This window comes from Scyliorhinus torazame, chromosome 14 (genome assembly GCF_047496885.1).
Source record: "Scyliorhinus torazame isolate Kashiwa2021f chromosome 14, sScyTor2.1, whole genome shotgun sequence".
In the NCBI taxonomy this organism is placed as follows: domain Eukaryota; kingdom Metazoa; phylum Chordata; class Chondrichthyes; order Carcharhiniformes; family Scyliorhinidae; genus Scyliorhinus; species Scyliorhinus torazame.
The window spans coordinates 174795490-174812779 of NC_092720.1; the positions used below are offsets into that span (position 1 = coordinate 174795490).

The 17290-nt window shown below is 45.6% G+C and overlaps 1 protein-coding gene across 1 annotated transcript in view; it reads left to right on the top strand.

The window, feature by feature from the left end:
- Positions 1–154: 154 nt before the first annotated feature.
- Positions 155–17290, top strand: part of LOC140390229 (uncharacterized) — a 45772-nt gene continuing 28636 nt past the window's right edge. The window contains exon 1 of the mRNA XM_072475207.1: positions 155–174. The gene's annotated coding sequence lies outside the window, so the exon portion shown is untranslated. The remainder of the gene's footprint in view (positions 175–17290) is intronic.

Genomic DNA, 17290 nt, shown 5'->3' on the forward strand with positions numbered 1-17290 from the left:
TATCTTTTTGCAGGAGACTTGGGTTCAGGTAAGAGATCAGACCGGATTGTGGAGGGTATGGGTGGGGCATTTATTTCACTTGTGCTTTGATGGAATGATCTGAGTTGTGGCAATTTTCGTTAATAGGTGGGCCCACCTGCTGGCCACCAGGATCGTGGTGGATTCTAACGGTAGGTAAGTAGTGGTTAGTGAGTCTCTGGCAGGTACCTTATCAATTGTCCTCATTATTTTATAAAGCCCATATGACCAGTTTACTAATGCATCGAGTTTGAGGTTCTTTCTACTGAGTAGGTATACAAGGCACGACCCATTGTCACCGCTCCGGTTTGCGCTAGCGATAGAAGCTTAAGCTACAGCGCTGAGTTCTTCGGGTGAATGGAGGCGGATAAGGCGGGTGGGGGAGCATTGGCTTTGTACGTTGATGACCTGCTCTTGTATGTTACTGACCCAGTCTCTGTGGACGAATTACGAAGCTACTGAGAAGCTATGGCTTCATTTTGGGCTATACGTTGAACCTGGAGAAGAGTGAATATTTTCTGGTTAACCCTTGGGGGAGGGGAGCCAATTTGGAGATATTGCCTTTTTGTCTTGCCAGTGGTAGCTGCTGTTATTTGGGTACCTAAGTGGCCCATGATTGTCCTATTCTTCAGAGGTCAAACTATGCAAGTCAGATAAGTAGTGTGAGGTAAGATTTACAGACTGGGATAACTTTCTGCTATCCCTGGCGGGTAGGGTGCAGACAGTTCAGGTGAATATTCTACCAAGATTCTTATTTCTGTTCCAATGTCTCCCACTTTTCCTTGTACAAGTTAGTGACCTATATCATTCGGGCAGGTAAGTCACCAAGAATTTGTAGGGGTGTACCTTCAGAGGAACCGGCAGTTTGGGGGCCTGGCGTTACCCAATTTTCTCCTTTAATCTTGGCTGGCCAATATTGAGAAAGTGCTGGAGTGGCTGGGAGAGTCACAATCCATATCGGGGGGGGGGGAGAGAGTTCATGTAGTGTTCGAGTTTGCGGTCTTTGGTTATGGCTTTGCTCCTGTTCTTCCCAGTGAGGTATTCCTTAAACTTGGTTGTGATCTCTACTTTAAAGATATGAGAGCAGTTTAGGCAGCAATGTCATTGCTGGCCCCCATATGTGGTAACCATTTGTTTGTACCGTCTGGTTTGGGTGACTTTAAGTCATGCGGAGGAAAGAGCCTGGCGTGCTTTACGGATCTGTTCATGGAGGGCTGGTTTGCCAGTTGGGAGGAGATCTCTGTTATATTTCAACTGTCAGGGGTAAACTTGTTCCGATGCTATCAGTTATGCGATTTTATCTGGAAGGCGTGTCCCACATTTCCTTTAGCGCCGCAACCCTCCCTGCTGTAGAGAATTCTATTGTTGGTGAGGTCTGGGGAGGGGGAGCATTTCAAATATTTATGGGCAGCTCGTGTCAATGGAAGCTGCTCCCCTGGAGCGGGTGAGGGCGAAGTGGGAGGAGGAGCTGAGTTATGTGTGGAGTGGGGCCATTTGTAAGTTAAATGGCACCCCCTGCATGTGGCTTAAGGTGGTATACAGGGTTCACCTTATTAAGACTAGGATGAGTGGATTCTTTGAGGAAGTGGAGGACAGGTGTGAGTGGATTTCTCATGGGCCTGCTAATCTCCCTGCATGTCCTGGTCGTGTCCAAGATGGTAAGCTTTTGGGTCTACCTTTTTAGCAGTGTGTCAGCCATTCTTAAAATTGATTTGGAGCTTTGTCCATTGGTGCCCATTTTCGGGGTGTCAGACTCCCCGGGGTTGCAGACTGGGTGAAGGCTGATGTTCTTGCCTTTGCCTTGCTGATAGCCCGGAGGCGAGTTCTGCTGGTTGGCGATCTTCCACTCCACCTAGTGCCTCAGCCTGGTTGGGTGAACCTATGGAATTTCTATACTTGGAAAAGATCAAGTACATGGTAGGGGATCGGTGGAGGGGTTCTATCTGAGGTGGCGACCATTCATCTCATACTTTAAAGAATTAGTCACCACCAGTTTGTAGGGGAGGGGTGGGGGGGTGAGGAAGGGGCACGGTTATCATTATTGTTGGGGATAGGTATTTTTGTTGGGCTGATGGGAGTTATAAGATCGGTTGTGGGTTTATTTATTTTTTGTTATTATCGTGATACTTATGAGCCGCTTTGTGGTGTTTGTTAATGAAAAATGTTTGATCAAAATACTTTTTTAAAAGGTCATATTAACTGGAGTTTGAGAATGAGGGGGATCTCATAGAAACCTGTAGAATTGTAACAGGACTACACAGGGCAGATGCAGAAGCAATGTTCCCGATGGTGGGGAGGTCTAGAACCAAGGACCATGGATACAGGGTAAACCATTAGGAGCTGTGTGAAGGAGAAATGTCTTCACCCAGGGAGTTGTAAGCCTGTGGAATTCGGTACTTCAGCAAGCCTTTGAGGCCAAAACATTATATGTTTCCAAAAAGGAGTTGCATATAGGCATATAGCACTTGGGGCTAAAGGGATCACAGGATACGGGGGGGGGGGGGGGGGGGGGGGGGGGGGGGCAAGGTGGGAACAGGTTACTAAGTTGGATAATCAGCCATGATCATAATGAATGGCGGAGCAGACTGAAAGGGCCGAGTGGAGTCCTCCTGCTCCTATTTTCTATGTTTCTATGTCTTTGCTCCTTTTACTAATTAGTTTAAAATTATGCCCACTTGTTCTCAATGTTTTCACAATTGGGATTTTCACGGTAACTTTGCAGTGTTAATGTAAGCCTACTTGTGACACTAATAAAGAATATTATTATCTTTTTCCTATCTCCTCTGGCCCCTGATGATTTTGAATACCGCTTTCAAGTCTCCCCTTAGCCTGATCTACTCAAGTAAAAGCAGGCAAAACCTCTCCAATCTATCATCAGAACTGAAGTTCATCATGTTTGGAACCATTCTCACAATTTTTTCTGCACTCTCGCTAATTCATTCACATTTTTCATAAACTGAGTGAAGTGCCCCGACCTTGGGCAGCACGGTAGCATTGTGGTTAGCACAATTGCTTCACAGCCCCAGGTTCCCAGGTTCGATTCCCGGCTTGGGTCACTGTCTGTGCGGAGTCTGCACATTCTCCCCGTTGTGTGCGTGGGTTTCTTCCGGGTGCTCCGGTTTCCTCCCACAGTCCAAAGATGTGCAGGTTAGGTGAATTGGCCATGCTAAATTGCCCTCAGTGTCCAAAATTGCCCTTAGTGTTGGGTGAGGTTACTGGGTTATGGGATAGGGTGCTCTTTCCAAGAGCCGGTGCAGACTCGATGGGTCGAATGGCCTCCTTCTGCACTGTAAATTCTATGATCTATGGCCTTGTTGGGATTACTCCATCTGATGACAAACTAGTGACTTATGTAAATTCCACATAAACTCCTTGCTGTTGGACTCTATGCTTCTATGAATAAAGCCTTGGATACTATGTGCTTCATTAATCACTCTCAGCCTGTCCTGTCCACCTTCCATGATGTTTGCACATATGTACCCAGACCCCTCTTCTGTACCTCGTTAAGAGCTCTACCCTTTATTTTATATTGTCTCTCCATGTTCTTCCCACCAAATTGAATAACTTTGCAATTATTTGCAGAAAACCTAAACCTTGTCCACCCCTTCAACCAACTTGTGTATGCCCTTCTGGACATCTACATATGCTGCTCACAGTTTTTATATCCAACAAAATTTTTGTCCCAATGCAAAACCTCCCCTCCCCATTCCCCACCTTTTTTATGCCACTACTATCACCTTCTGCTAACATTAACACTTCCTCTGTCTTGTGACCTTCCCTCTTTATTGCATTCTCTCCTAGCTCCCACGAATCACTGACCTACTCTGCTCTGCTCCCACTTCTCCACCCCCTATTTTACCGTATATAACACATTACGTTTCTCCTTCTTGAGTCGAATTTCGGCGGGAGAATCAGCTGGTGAGTCAGTTTCAGCGGGAGCAGTGCGGAAGTGTTTGCTGGGAGGTAAGTCTGTCCTTTAAAAGCACTTGTCTTTGCAGGGGCAGGCCAGTCGATTTCGGCGGGAGAATCAGCTGGTGAGTCAGTTTCAGTGGGAGCAGTGCGGAAGTGGTTGCTGGGAGGTAAGTCTGTCCTTTAAAAGCACTTGTCTTTGCAGGGGCAGGCCAGTCGATTTCGGCGGGAGAATCAGCTGGTGAGTCAGTTTCAGTGGGAGCAGTGCGGAAGTGGTTGCTGGAAGGTAAGTCTGTCCTTTAAAAGCACTTGTCTTTGCAGGGGCAGGCCAGGCGATTTCGGCGGGAGAATCAGCTGGTGAGTCAGTTTCAGCGGGAGCAGTGCGGAAGTGGTTGCTGGGAGGTAAGTCTGTCCTTTAAAAGCACTTGTCTTTGCAGGGGCAGGCCAGTCGATTTTGGCGGGAGTGGAGCTGGCTGGTTAGTCAATTTCAGCAGGAGCTGAGAATTTTTTTTTTTTTAAATTAGTGTTTTAGGCGGGAACAGGAAGTCGACCCGTGGACGTCTGGGAAGACCCTCACCAATAAATTCTGGTGGAGAGGAAACCCAAGACACTACACGTGTAGTGTCTCCCACCCGCCCTCCTCCTCTAACCTAATAATAAAACCCATTGGTCTGAGATAAGTACCATATTTTATTATATTATTATTATTTTGTATAAAAAATGTAATTTAGTTGTTAGCCAGATCTTGGTAGAAAGTTAGAGGAATGGCAGGGAAGGGAGTGCAATGTTCCTCCTGCAGGATGTTTGAGGTGAGGGATGCAGTTAGTGTCCCTGCTGATTTTACCTACAGGAAGTGCTGCCATCTCCAGCTCCTCCAAGACCGAGTTAGGGAACTGGAGCTGGAGTTGGAAGAACTTCGGATCATTCGGGAGGCGGAAGGGGTCATAGATAGCAGCTTCAGGGAATTAGTTACACCAAAGATTAGAGATAGGTGGGTAACTGTAAGAGGGACTGGGAAAAAGCAGTCAGTGCAGGGATCCCCTGCGGTCGTTCCCCTGAGAAACAAGTATACCGCTTTGGATACTTGTGGGGGGGACGACTTACCAGGGGTAAGCCATGGGGTACGGGCCTCTGGCATGGAGTCTGTCCCTGTTGCTCAGAAGGGAAGGGGGAGAGGAGCAGAGCATTAGTAATTGGGGACTCGATAGTCAGGGGCACAGATAGGAGATTTTGTGGGAGCGTGAGAGACTCACGTTTGGTATGTTGCCTCCCAGGTGCAAGGGTACGTGATGTCTCGGATCGTGTTTTCCGGGTCCTTAGGGGGGAGGGGGCGCAGCCCCAAGTCGTGGTCCACATTGGCACTAACGACATAGGTAGGAAAGGGGACAAGGATGTCAGGCAGGCTTTCAGGGAGCTAGGATGGAAGTTCAGAACTAGAACAAACAGAGTTGTTATCTCTGGGTTGTTGCCCGTGCCACGTGATAGTGAGATGAGGAATAGGGAGAGAGAGCATTTAAACACGTGGCTACAGGGATGGTGCAGGCGGGAGGGATTCAGATTTCTGGATAACTGGGGCTCTTTCTGGGGAAGGTGGGACCTCTACAGACAGGATGGTCTACATCTGAACCTGAGGGGCACAAATATCCTGGGGGGGAGATTTGTTAGTGCTCTTTGGGGGGGTTTAAACTAATGCAGCAGGGGCATGGGAACCTGGATTGTAGTTTTAGGGTAAGGGAGAATGAGAATATAGAGGTCAGGAGCACAGATTTGACGTCGCAGGAGGGGGCCAGTGTTCAGGTAGGTGGTTTGAAGTGTGTCTACTTCAATGCCAGGAGTATACGAAACAAGGTAGGGGAACTGGCAGCATGGGTTGGTACCTGGGACTTCGATGTTGTGGCCATTTCGGAGACATGGATAGAGCAGGGACAGGAATGGATGTTGCAGGTTCCGGGGTTTAGGTGTTTTAGTAAGCTCAGAGAAGGAGGCAAAAGAGGGGGAGGTGTGGCGCTGCTAGTCAAGAGCAGTATTACGGTGGCGGAGAGGATGCTAGATGGGGAGTCTTCTTCCGAGGTAGTATAGGCTGAAGTTAGAAACAGGAAAGGAGAGGTCACCCTGTTGGGAGTTTTTTATAGGCCTCCTAATAGTTCTAGGGATGTAGAGGAAAGGATGGCGAAGATGATTCTGGATAAGAGCGAAAGTAACAGGGTAGTTATTATGGGAGACTTTAACTTTCCAAATATTGACTGGAAAAGATATAGTTCGAGTACAATAGATGGGTCGTTTTTTGTACAGTGTGTGCAGGAGGGTTTCCTGAAACAATATGTTGACAGGCCAACAAGAGGCGAGGCCACGTTGGATTTGGTTTTGGGTAATGAACCAGGCCAGGTGTTGGATTTGGAGGTAGGAGAGCACTTTGGGGACAGTGACCACAATTTGGTGACGTTTACGTTAATGATGGAAAGGGATAAGTATACACCGCAGGGCAAGAGTTATAGCTGGGGGAAGGGCAATTATGATGCCATTAGACGTGACTTAGGGGGGGATAAGGTGGCGAAGTAGGCTGCAAGTGTTGGGCACACTGGATAAGTGGGGCTTGTTCAAGGATCAGCTACTGCGTGTTCTTGATAAGTATGTACCGGTCAGACAGGGAGGAAGGCGTCGAGCGAGGGAACCGTGGTTTACCAAGGAAGTGGAATCTCTTGTTAAGAGGAAGAAGGAGGCCTATGTGAAGATGAGGTGTGAAGTTTCGGTTGGGGCGATGGATAGTTACAAGGTAGCGAGGAAGGATCTAAAGAGAGAGCTAAGACGAGCAAGGAGGGGACATGAGAAGTATTTGGCAGGAAGGATCAAGGAAAACCCAAAAGCTTTCTATCGGTATGTCAGGAATAAGCGAATGACTAGGGAAAGAGTAGGACCAGTCAAGGACAGGGATGGGAAATTGTGTGTGGAGTCTGAAGAGATAGGCGAGATACTAAATGAATATTTTTCGTCAGTATTCACTCAGGAAAAAGATAATGTTGTGGAGGAGAATGCTGAGCCCCAGGCTAATAGAATAGATGGCATTGAGGTACGTAGGGAAGAGGTGTTGGCAATTCTGGACAGGCTGAAAATAGATAAGTCCCCGGGACCTGATGGGATTTATCCTAGGATTCTCTGGGAGGCCAGGGAAGAGATTGCTGGACCTTTGGCTTTGATTTTTATGTCATCATTGGCTACAGGAATAGTGCCAGAGGACTGGAGGATAGCAAATGTGGTCCCTTTGTTCAAAAAGGAGAGTAGAGACAACCCCGGCAACTATAGACCGGTGAGCCTCACGTCTGTAGTGGGTAAAGTCTTGGAGGGGATTATAAGAGACAAGAGTTATAATCATCTAGATAGGAATAATATGATCAGGGATAGTCAACATGGCTTTGTGAAGGGTAGGTCATGCCTCACAAACCTTATCGAGTTCTTTGAGAAGGTGACTGAACAGGTAGACGAGGGTAGAGCAGTTGATGTGGTGTATATGGATTTCAGCAAAGCATTTGATAAGGTTCCCCATGGTAGGCTATTGCAAAAAATACGGAGGCTGGGGATTGAGGGTGATTTAGAGATGTGGATCAGAAATTGTCTAGCTGAAAGAAGACAGAGGGTGGTGGTTGATGGGAAATGTTCAGAATGGAGTACAGTCACAAGTGGAGTACCACAAGGATCTGTTCTGGGGCCGTTGCTGTTTGTCATTTTTATCAATGACCTCGAGGAAGGCGCAGAAGGGTGGGTGAGTAAATTTGCAGACGATACTAAAGTTGGTGGTGTTGTCGATAGTGTGGAAGGATGTAGCAGGTTACAGAGGGATATAGATAAGCTGCAGAGCTGGGCTGAGAGGTGGCAAATGGAGTTTAATGTAGAGAAGTGTGAGGTGATTCACTTTGGAAGGAATAACAGGAGTGCGGAATATTTGGCTAATGGTAAAGTTCTTGAAAGTTCTTGAAAGATGAGCAGAGGGATCTAGGTGTCCATGTACATAGATCCCTGAAAGTTGCCACCCAGGTTGATAGGGTTGTGAAGAAGGCCTATGGAGTGTTGGCCTTTATTGGTAGAGGGATTGGGTTCCGGAGTCGGGAGGTCATGTTGCAGTTGTACAGAACTCTGGTACGGCCGCATTTGGAGTATTGCGTACAGTTCTGGTCACCGCATTATAGGAAGGACGTGGAGGCTTTGGAGCGGGTGCAGTGGAGATTTACCAGGATGTTGCCTGGTATGGAGGGAAAATCTTATGAGGAAAGGCTGATGGACTTGAGGTTGTTTTCGTTGGAGAAGAAGGTTAAGAGGAGACTTAATAGAGGCATACAAAATGATCAGGGGGTTGGATAGGGTGGACAGTGAGAGCCTTCTCCCGCGGATGGATATGGCTGGCACGAGGGGACATAACTTTAAACTGAGGGGTAATAGATATAGGACAGAGGTCAGAGGTAGGTTCTTTACGCAAAGAGTAGTGAGGCCGTGGAATGCCCTACCTGCTACAGTAGTGAACTCGCCAACATTGAGGGCATTTAAAAGTTTATTGGATAAACATATGGATGATAATGGCATAGTGTAGGTTAGATGGCTTTTGTTTCGGTGCAACATCGTGGGCCGAAGGGCCTGTACTGCGCTGTATTGTTCTATGTTCTATGTTCTGTTTAACTCTGATGAAGGGTCAACCGGACTCAAAACATTAACTCTGTTTTCTCTCGCTGAAAGGATGAGAAGCGAATCATTTCGGACAAGTAAGGATATTATGCATCTGTTATACAAGGCATTGGTGAGACCACATCTTGAATAATGTGGCCGTTTTGGTGTCCTTGCATCTGGAAGGATGAAAATATGTTCGAGATGCTACAGAGGAAGTTCATTAGATTGGTACCTGGAATGAGCAGTAGCCTTCTCAGGAAAGGTTTGATAGATTGGGCTGCTTTCCGCTCGGGTTCAGGAGAGAGAGGGTGACTTACTTTGTGTATAAGATCCTGAATGGTCTCAACAAGGTGGATGTGGAAAGGATGTTTTCTTTGTGGGTGAGGAACCAGGAGCTGCTGTTTTAAGGGTTGGGTCATTTATTTCGAGTGACTTGTACAATTTTGGAATTCTGTGCCTGAGAAACCATGGAGGTGGGACACTTGAATATTTTTGAGGTGGCGGTAGATAAATTCTTGTTAAGCAACAGAATTAAAAGCTAGAGATATGTGGAATACGCAACAAACCGATCTGGCTTAGAATTATTGAACAGCGGAGCAGGCTCGAAGGGCCAAATGACCAATGTTTTGATGTTCAGATGATATTTCTGAAAGCATGCTTTATCTTACTCCGATCTATCTGGGGTGTGTTTGCATTATAGGAGGGTTGTTTGCGTTATGGAGGGTTTGTTTAAGTTTGGATTTGTTTGCCGTACCTTTCTCCTTCATTGGAAAATACCTTCCTCATGCCGACGTATTTCTTTGCAAAGAGCCATTTAGGTACTGTTTTTCCGGTCAAACATTAAATCCAATTTATTCGGCCTAAGTCCATTTTTACTCCATTATACCTGGGCTTGGCCAGTTAATTATTCCTTACTCAAGATTGTTATTTGTCCTTTCCATTGCCAGTCTGAAGTTTGGAGACAGTGATCACTCTCACCCCTAAATGTTCATCTGCTGAAAGGATGAGAAGCGAATCATTTAGGACTGAGATGACAGAATCTCTCAGTGCAGATGGCATCCATCTAGTCTGCACTGACATGTGGAAAAACACCTGACTTACCTTCCTAATTCCATTTTCCAGCATTTAACCCATAGCCTTGAATGTTATGACATGCCAAGTGCACATCCAGTTACCTTTTAAAAGGAATGGGTTAAAGGGGTTTGGTGAACAAGTGGGGAGGTGGAGTTGAGACCAGGAAGAGATCAGTCATGATCTGATTGAATGGCAGATCAGGCTCAAAGGGCTGAATTGCCTTCATATCTCCTATGTTCCTGTGTTCCTATGTGAGGCAAACTGCCCCTGCCACCCGCACAGGCAGTGCATTCCAGACCACCCTCTTGGGGGGGGGGGGGGGGACTTTTGGCCTTGCATTTCCCCTGAAACAACCTGCCCCTCACCTTGAACTTCTCTCCCCTTGTGACTGACTCTTCAACTAAGGGGAAGAGCTGCTCCCTATACATGCCTGTCCATGCCCCTCATAATCTTGTACACCTCCATCAGCTCGCCCCAAATCTTTTCTGCTCCAACGAAAACAACCCAAGCCCAGCTAAACTCTCTTCATAACGTGAATGTGCCATCCCAGGCAACATCCTGGTGAATCTCCTCTGCACCCCCTCCAGTGCAATCACATCCTTCCTATAATGTGGCAAGCAGAATTGTACACAGTACTCCAGCTGTGGCATCACCAAAGTTCGATGTAGCTCCAACATGACCCCCCTGCTTTTGTAACTTACACATAGATTGATAAAAGCAAGTGTCCCATATGCCTTTAACACCGTCCTATTAACCTGCTCTCCCACCTTCAGATATCTATGGGCAAACACGGCAAGGTACCTTTGTTCCTCAGAACCTCTGAGTGTCATGCCGTTCATTGTATAATTCCTTGTCAAATTACTCCTAAAGTGTATCTCCTCACTCTTTTCAGGGTTAAATTCCATCTGCCTCGTATCTGCCCATTTGACCATCCCGTCAAAACTCCTTGCAATTCCAGAAGCTTCACAGTTAACCACCTGGGCAATCTTTGTGTCATCTGCAAACTTACTGATCCTACCCCACAAAACGTTGTTTATATAAAGGGCGAATAACGGAGGACATAGAAAATAGAAGCAGGATGAGGCAATTCAGCCCTTCGATCCTGCTCCACCATTCACAATGGTCATGGTGGATCAGCAAGTTCAATACCCTATTCCCGCCTTCACCCCCCTATCCCTTGCTTCCTTTAAACCCAAGAGCTATATCTAATTCCTTCTTGAAATTACACAACATTTTGGCCTTAACTACTTTCTAGCGAATTCCACAGATTCATCTGTCTCTGGGTGCAGAATTGTTCCCTCATGTCAGTACTTAAAGGTTTACCCCTTATCCTCAAATTATGACCTCCAGTTCTGGACTCCCCTACCATCAGGAACATTCTTTTTGAATCAACCCTATCTAATCCTGTTCAAATTTTATAAGTTTTGATGAGATCCTATCTCATTCTTCTAAATTCCAATGAATATAATCCTAGTCTCTCCACATTTGACCGTCCCGCCATCCCAGGAATCAGCCTGGTAAGCCTTCGTTGCACTCCCTCCATAAAAAGAACATCCTTCCTTGGATAAGGGCACCAAAATTGCACAAAATACTCCAGGTGTGGCCTCACCAATGCCGTAGACCATTGCGGTAAAACAACTCAAATTCCTGTACTCAAAACCGCTCACTATGAAGGGCAGCATACCATTTGTCTACTTTACTGCCTGCTGTACCTGCACACTTACTTTCAGCGACTGATGCACGAGGACACCCAAGTCTCGCTGAGTATCCACCTCTCTCAATTCACACCCATTCAAATAATAATCTGCTTTCCTGTTTTTCCTACTGAAGCAGATAGCCTCCTATTTATCCACATTATACTGCATCTGTCATGCATGTGCCCACCATGCAGCCTGTCCAAATCTCGCTGGAGCATCTCTGCATCCTCCTCACAGCTCAGCCTCCCACCCCACTGTGTATTGTCTGCAAATTTGGAGAACATACATTTAGTTCCCTCATCCAAATCATTAATATATAATGTGAACAGTTGGGGCCCTGGCACAGACCCTTGTGGTACCACTAGTCGTTGCCTGCCAATCAGAACAATACCCATTTATTCCAACATTTTGCTTCCTGTCTGCTAACCAGCTTTCTATCCATCCCAAGACACTCCCCGTAATTCCATGCACTTTAATTTTACATATTAATCTGTTGTCTGAGACTTTGTCGAAAGCCTTCTAAAAATCTAAATACACCACATCCACCGGTTCTCCCTGGCCAACTCTACTCATTACATCTTCAAAGAATTCTACTAAATTTGTTAAGCATGAGTTTCCTTTTGTAAATCCACGCTGACTTTGTCTGATTACACCACTGCTTTCCAAATGCTGTGTTATGAAATCCTTGATAATGGACTCGAGCAATTTCTCCACTCTGACATTAGACTCATTGATCTATAGTTCCCTGTTTGATCTCCACATCCCTTTTTGAATAGTGGAATTACATTCCCTACCTTCCAATCTGTAGGAACCATTCCAGAGTCCAAAGAATTTTGGAAAATGACCACCAATGGATCTACTATTTCTAGGGCCACTTCCTTAAGTACTCTGGGATGAAGATTATTAGTTCCTGGAGATTTGCCTGCCTTCAATCTCATTAATTTTCCACAAACCCATTTCTTTACTAATACTAATTTCTTTCAGCTCCTCACTAAAACTTGTGCTTTGCAGAACTTCCAGTATAGTATTCATGTCTTCCTTTGTGAAGACAGAAGCAAAGTACGAATTTAGTTCCTCAGCCATTTATTTTTTCCCTGTAATGAATTCCACTGTTTCTGACTGTAAAGGGCCTACATTAGTTTTTCTTAATCCTTTTCTCTTTACATCCTGTAGAAACTTTTACAGTCAGTTCTTATGTTACCCACTTGTTTACTTTCAAATTGTAATTTCCCCTTCTTGCACAATCCCTTGATCTGCCTTTTATGAACTTTAAACTGTTCCCAATCCTCAGGTCTATTGTTTTGTTTTGCTAATTTTTCTGCCTCTTCTTTGGATCTAATACCTTGTAAGCCATGGTTTGGCTACAGTTCCCTTTCTAATCTTGTGCCAAATAGGAATATACAACTTTTGGAGTTCACCTATTCGTTTTGATTGACTGCCATTGCCTGCCCGCTGTCCTTCCTTTCAGTAATGTTTCCCAATCCGTCAAAGCCAGCTCATGCCTCATATCATCAGAGTTACCTTTAATGAGGTTCAGGACCTTGGTCTTAGAATCAACTGCCTCACTATTCACCTTGATAAAGAATTCTACCATATTGTAGTCACTCATCCCCAAGGATTCTCTCACAACTAGATTGCCAACTAATCCTTTCTAATTGCACAACACCGAGTCCAAGATGGCCTTTTCCCTTGTTCGTTCCTCAACATACTGGTCCAGAAAACCATCCCGTATGCAATGCAGAAATTTCTCCTCTATTGTACTGTGACTAATTCGAGTCACCCAATATGCAGATATTTCTTATATGCAGATGTTCCTTAACTCCACCCAGACAGATTCCACATTGTTTGTACTAGTATCTTTCTTCAATATTGTATCAATATCTTCTTTCATCAACAATGAACTCCACCACTTTTTCCTTTCTGTCTGTCCTTCCTGAAAACTGAATAGCTTCTCAATGTTTAGTTCCCATCCCTTGTCACCTGGGAGCCATGTCTCCGTAATCCCAACTATATCATATCCCTTTATATCTATCTGCTTGACTAATTCATCCATTTTATTTTGAATGCTCCATGCGTTCAGGTAAAAAACCTTAAGGCTAGTCCTTTCAGCGTACCCTGTCCTTCCCTACGATTTTGTAGTGTTATTATCTGATACGGGCCCTTACTTTCTCTGTCTATCACTTTTCTTATTCTCTTTTCTGTCTTTTCTTCTTGTTCTTGATTCCCCCTGCTCTGCATCCTTACATAGGTTCCCATCCCCCTGCCATATTAGTTTAAATCCTCCCCAACCACTCCAGCAAGTAACCCCCCATGACATTAGTCCTGATCAGCCAATGTGTAACCCCTCCAGTTTGTACAGGTCGCACTTCCCCCAGAGCCGGTACCAATGCCCCAGAGTCTGAAACCGTCCCCCTCACACCATCTCTTCAGCCACATATTCATCCAGTACATCCTACTATTTCTACTCTGACCAGCAAGTGGCACTGGTAGTAATCCTGAGATCACGACATTTTGAGGTCCGACTTCTCAACTTTCTTCCTAACTCTCTATATTCTGCTTTCAGGACCTCATCCCTTTTTTTCAGCCTATGTCTTTGGTACTGATGTGAACCACGACCACTGGCTGTTCACCCTTCCCCTTCAGAATGTCCTGTAACCGCTTCAAGACATCCTTGACCCTAGCACCAGCAAAGCAACATATCATCCGGGAGTCTCGTTTATGGCCACCAAAACACCTATCTATTCCCTTTTCAATCGAATCCCCTATAACTATTGCATTCCTATACTTTTTGCTCCTCCGCTCTGCTGCAGAACTAACTGGTGCAATAAATTTGACTGTTGCCACTTTCCCCTGAGAGGTCATTCACCTCAACATTATCTAACGTATCTGTTTTGCAGGGGAATGGCCACAGGAGATTCCTGCACTGCCCGCCGAGCTCTCTTGCTCTGCCTGGTGGTCACCCATTCCCTTCCTGCCTGTTGTGTCTGAGCCTGCGGTGTGACCACCTCTCTATATGTGCCATCCACAGCACGCTCCACATCACAGATGTCCCACAGTGTCCCCAACCGCCGCTCCAGCTCTGAAACTCGTGCTTCCAGGAGTTGCAGCTGGAGACACTTTCTGCACACATGCTGGCCCCGGGCACTAGAAATGTTCCCGGTCTCCCGCATGGAGTAAGAGGAGCAAATCAAGGCTTTGAGTTCTCCTTTTAGACTTTCCCTTTTAAATTCAAGCTTTTGAAGATGCTTGATATTTGATTAAATTCCATTTTCTAAGGCCTTTCTTTGCTTGTCCTCATTACTAGCAATTAGAGCCCTTACAGATTATACACCACAATACCTATTTTCAAACTATACAAAGTTACAAAGACTGACCGACCTTGTCCACTACTTATCAATCAGCTCTCTTGCTTGTAGCTCTAGCTGTAGCAGGGCAAGACCACTCTTTGAAGTTGTAAAAATTACAAAGCAAGGAGAAACAACAAAGAGCACTTCTTCTCGCTCTGCACAGAATCCCCAACTTGCTTCAAATTCGCAAGTTTAAAGCTTAAAGCTCACTCTGCCTGTGGCCTCACACCGGATATGGCCTCCCTCCCACTGCTCATGCGCAAAACTCACTATCCTGGACCGATCACAGATCCTTGCGGTATGCCACTGGACACTGGCTTACAATCATTAAAGCAGCTTTCTGTCATCGCCCTCTGTCTCCTACAACTAATCAATTTTGAATCCACCTTATCAAACTACCCTGTATCCCATGTGCATTTGCCTTCTTTATAAGTCTGCCATGGGGGCCTTGTGAAAGGCTTTGCTGAAATCCACATAACTACATCAATTGCACGACCCTCATCGACACACCTGGTCACCGCCTCAAAAAATTCAATCAAGTTTGTTAGGCATGACCTTCTTCTGACAAAGCCATGCTGACTATCCCTGATCAAACCTTGCCTCTCCAACTGGAGATAGAATCTCTCCGTCAGAATTTTCTGCAACTGTTTCCCTACCACTGACCTGAGATTCACTGGTTTGTAGTTCCCTGGCCTATCTCTACAACCTTTCTTAAATAGTGGAATCACATTAGCTGTTCTCCATCCTCTGGCACCTCACCTGTGACCAGAGAAATAAAAAAATTTGGGTCAGAGCCCCTGCAATCTCCTCCCTCACATCCCACAGCAGCCTGGGACACAATTCATCCATACCTGGAAAGTTTTTGACTTTTAAGCTTTCCAACACCTCCAATACCTCATCAGTCCCCATGTCAATTTGTTCAAGAACCTCTCGGTCTCTCTCCCCGGGTTGCATACCTACATTTTCATTCCCTTGGGTGAAGACTGATGTGAAATATTCATTCAATACCCTTCCAATTTTATTTGCCTCCACCTGCAGATTGCCCTCTTGGTTCCTAATGGTCCCTAGCTGGTTATTCTCCCCATTGATATACTTCAAGAATATCTTGGGATTTTCCCTACTTTTAACGGCCAGAGCTTTCTCATAAAACCTCTTTGCTCTCGTCTAACTGCTTTCGTAAGCTCCACCCTCCACTTTCTGTACTCACTTAATGCCTTTGCAGATTTGCTCCCCTTCGACCTGCAAATAGCCTCTCTTTTCCTTCTCATCGTACCCTGAATATCTCTGGACATCCACGGTCTTCTGGGCTTGTAACTCCTTCCTATCACCCTAGGGGGAACATGTTGGGCCTGTACCCTCCTTTTTGAACGCCAGCTCCCCACTGCTGTTCTATAAATTTTCCCACAAGCAGCTGTTCCCAGTCCACCTTGGCCAGATCATGCCTTATTTTACTAAAATCTGCTCTGCCTCAATCCAAAACACTTTTTGCAACTTATCGATTTCTTTGTCCATAACAAAATTAAATAGTGCCATGTTGTGGTCCCCCAAATTAAGGTGCTCCTCCACCACCACCGCAACCATTGTCGGCTTTGTCCCCCAGAATTGGCTCCAGCACTGTGCCGTCCCTTATTGAACCCTCTACATATTGACCTAAAAATTTCTCCGGTATACATTTCACAGAAACCCACTCCATCTCAGCCCTTACCACTGGAACTATCCCAATTAATGTTGGGAAAGTTGAAATCACTTAATATAATTACCCTGTTGTTATTATTTTTACACACCTCTGTGAATTTAGTGCACATTTGCTCCTCAGTTTCGTGCTGACTATCTGGGGGCCTATAATGTCCACCTAGAGATGTGGCTGCCCCATTTATATTCCTAAGCTCTACCCACAAAGTTTCATTTGATGCCCCCTCCAAGGTATCATTTCTTCAAACTGCAGTAACTGACTCCTTAACTAATAATACAATGCCTCCTCTTCTTTTACCCAATCTCTTATCTCGCCTCAAGATTCCATATCTTGGAATGTTGAGCTTCTGACATTAAAGTAAAGGCCATCAGCCTGGCCTTACTCCCTTGAAACTTAATACATCTGTACTCCCTCTGACTTTATTGCTTTACTGTATTGTGACATGTCCCTATTCTGTTAACAGTCTTTGTCCCCTCCCCTGCCGAATTAGTTTAAACTCCTCCAAACAGCAGTAGCAAACCGCCTGCAAGGAAGTTAGTCCAGCTCTGGTTTAGATGTACTGTCCCACTTGCATAGATCCCACCTTCCCCAGAAATCCATTGATCCAGGAACCTAAAAGCCTCCCTCCTCCACCAACTCTTAAGCCACGCATTCATCTGCGCTATTCTCCTATTTTTGTGCCAGAGAGCATGTGGCACTGGGAGTAATCCAGAGATTGCAACCCAAGATATCCTGCTTTTTAGTCTACTGCCTAGCTCCCTGAATTCTTGATGCAAGACCTCATCCCTTTTTCCAGCTATGTCATTGGTACCAACATATAGCATGACCTCTGCCTATTCACCCTCCCCCTTCAGAATGCCCTGGCACCAGGATTCAATTGCATTCCAGACCCTGGCACC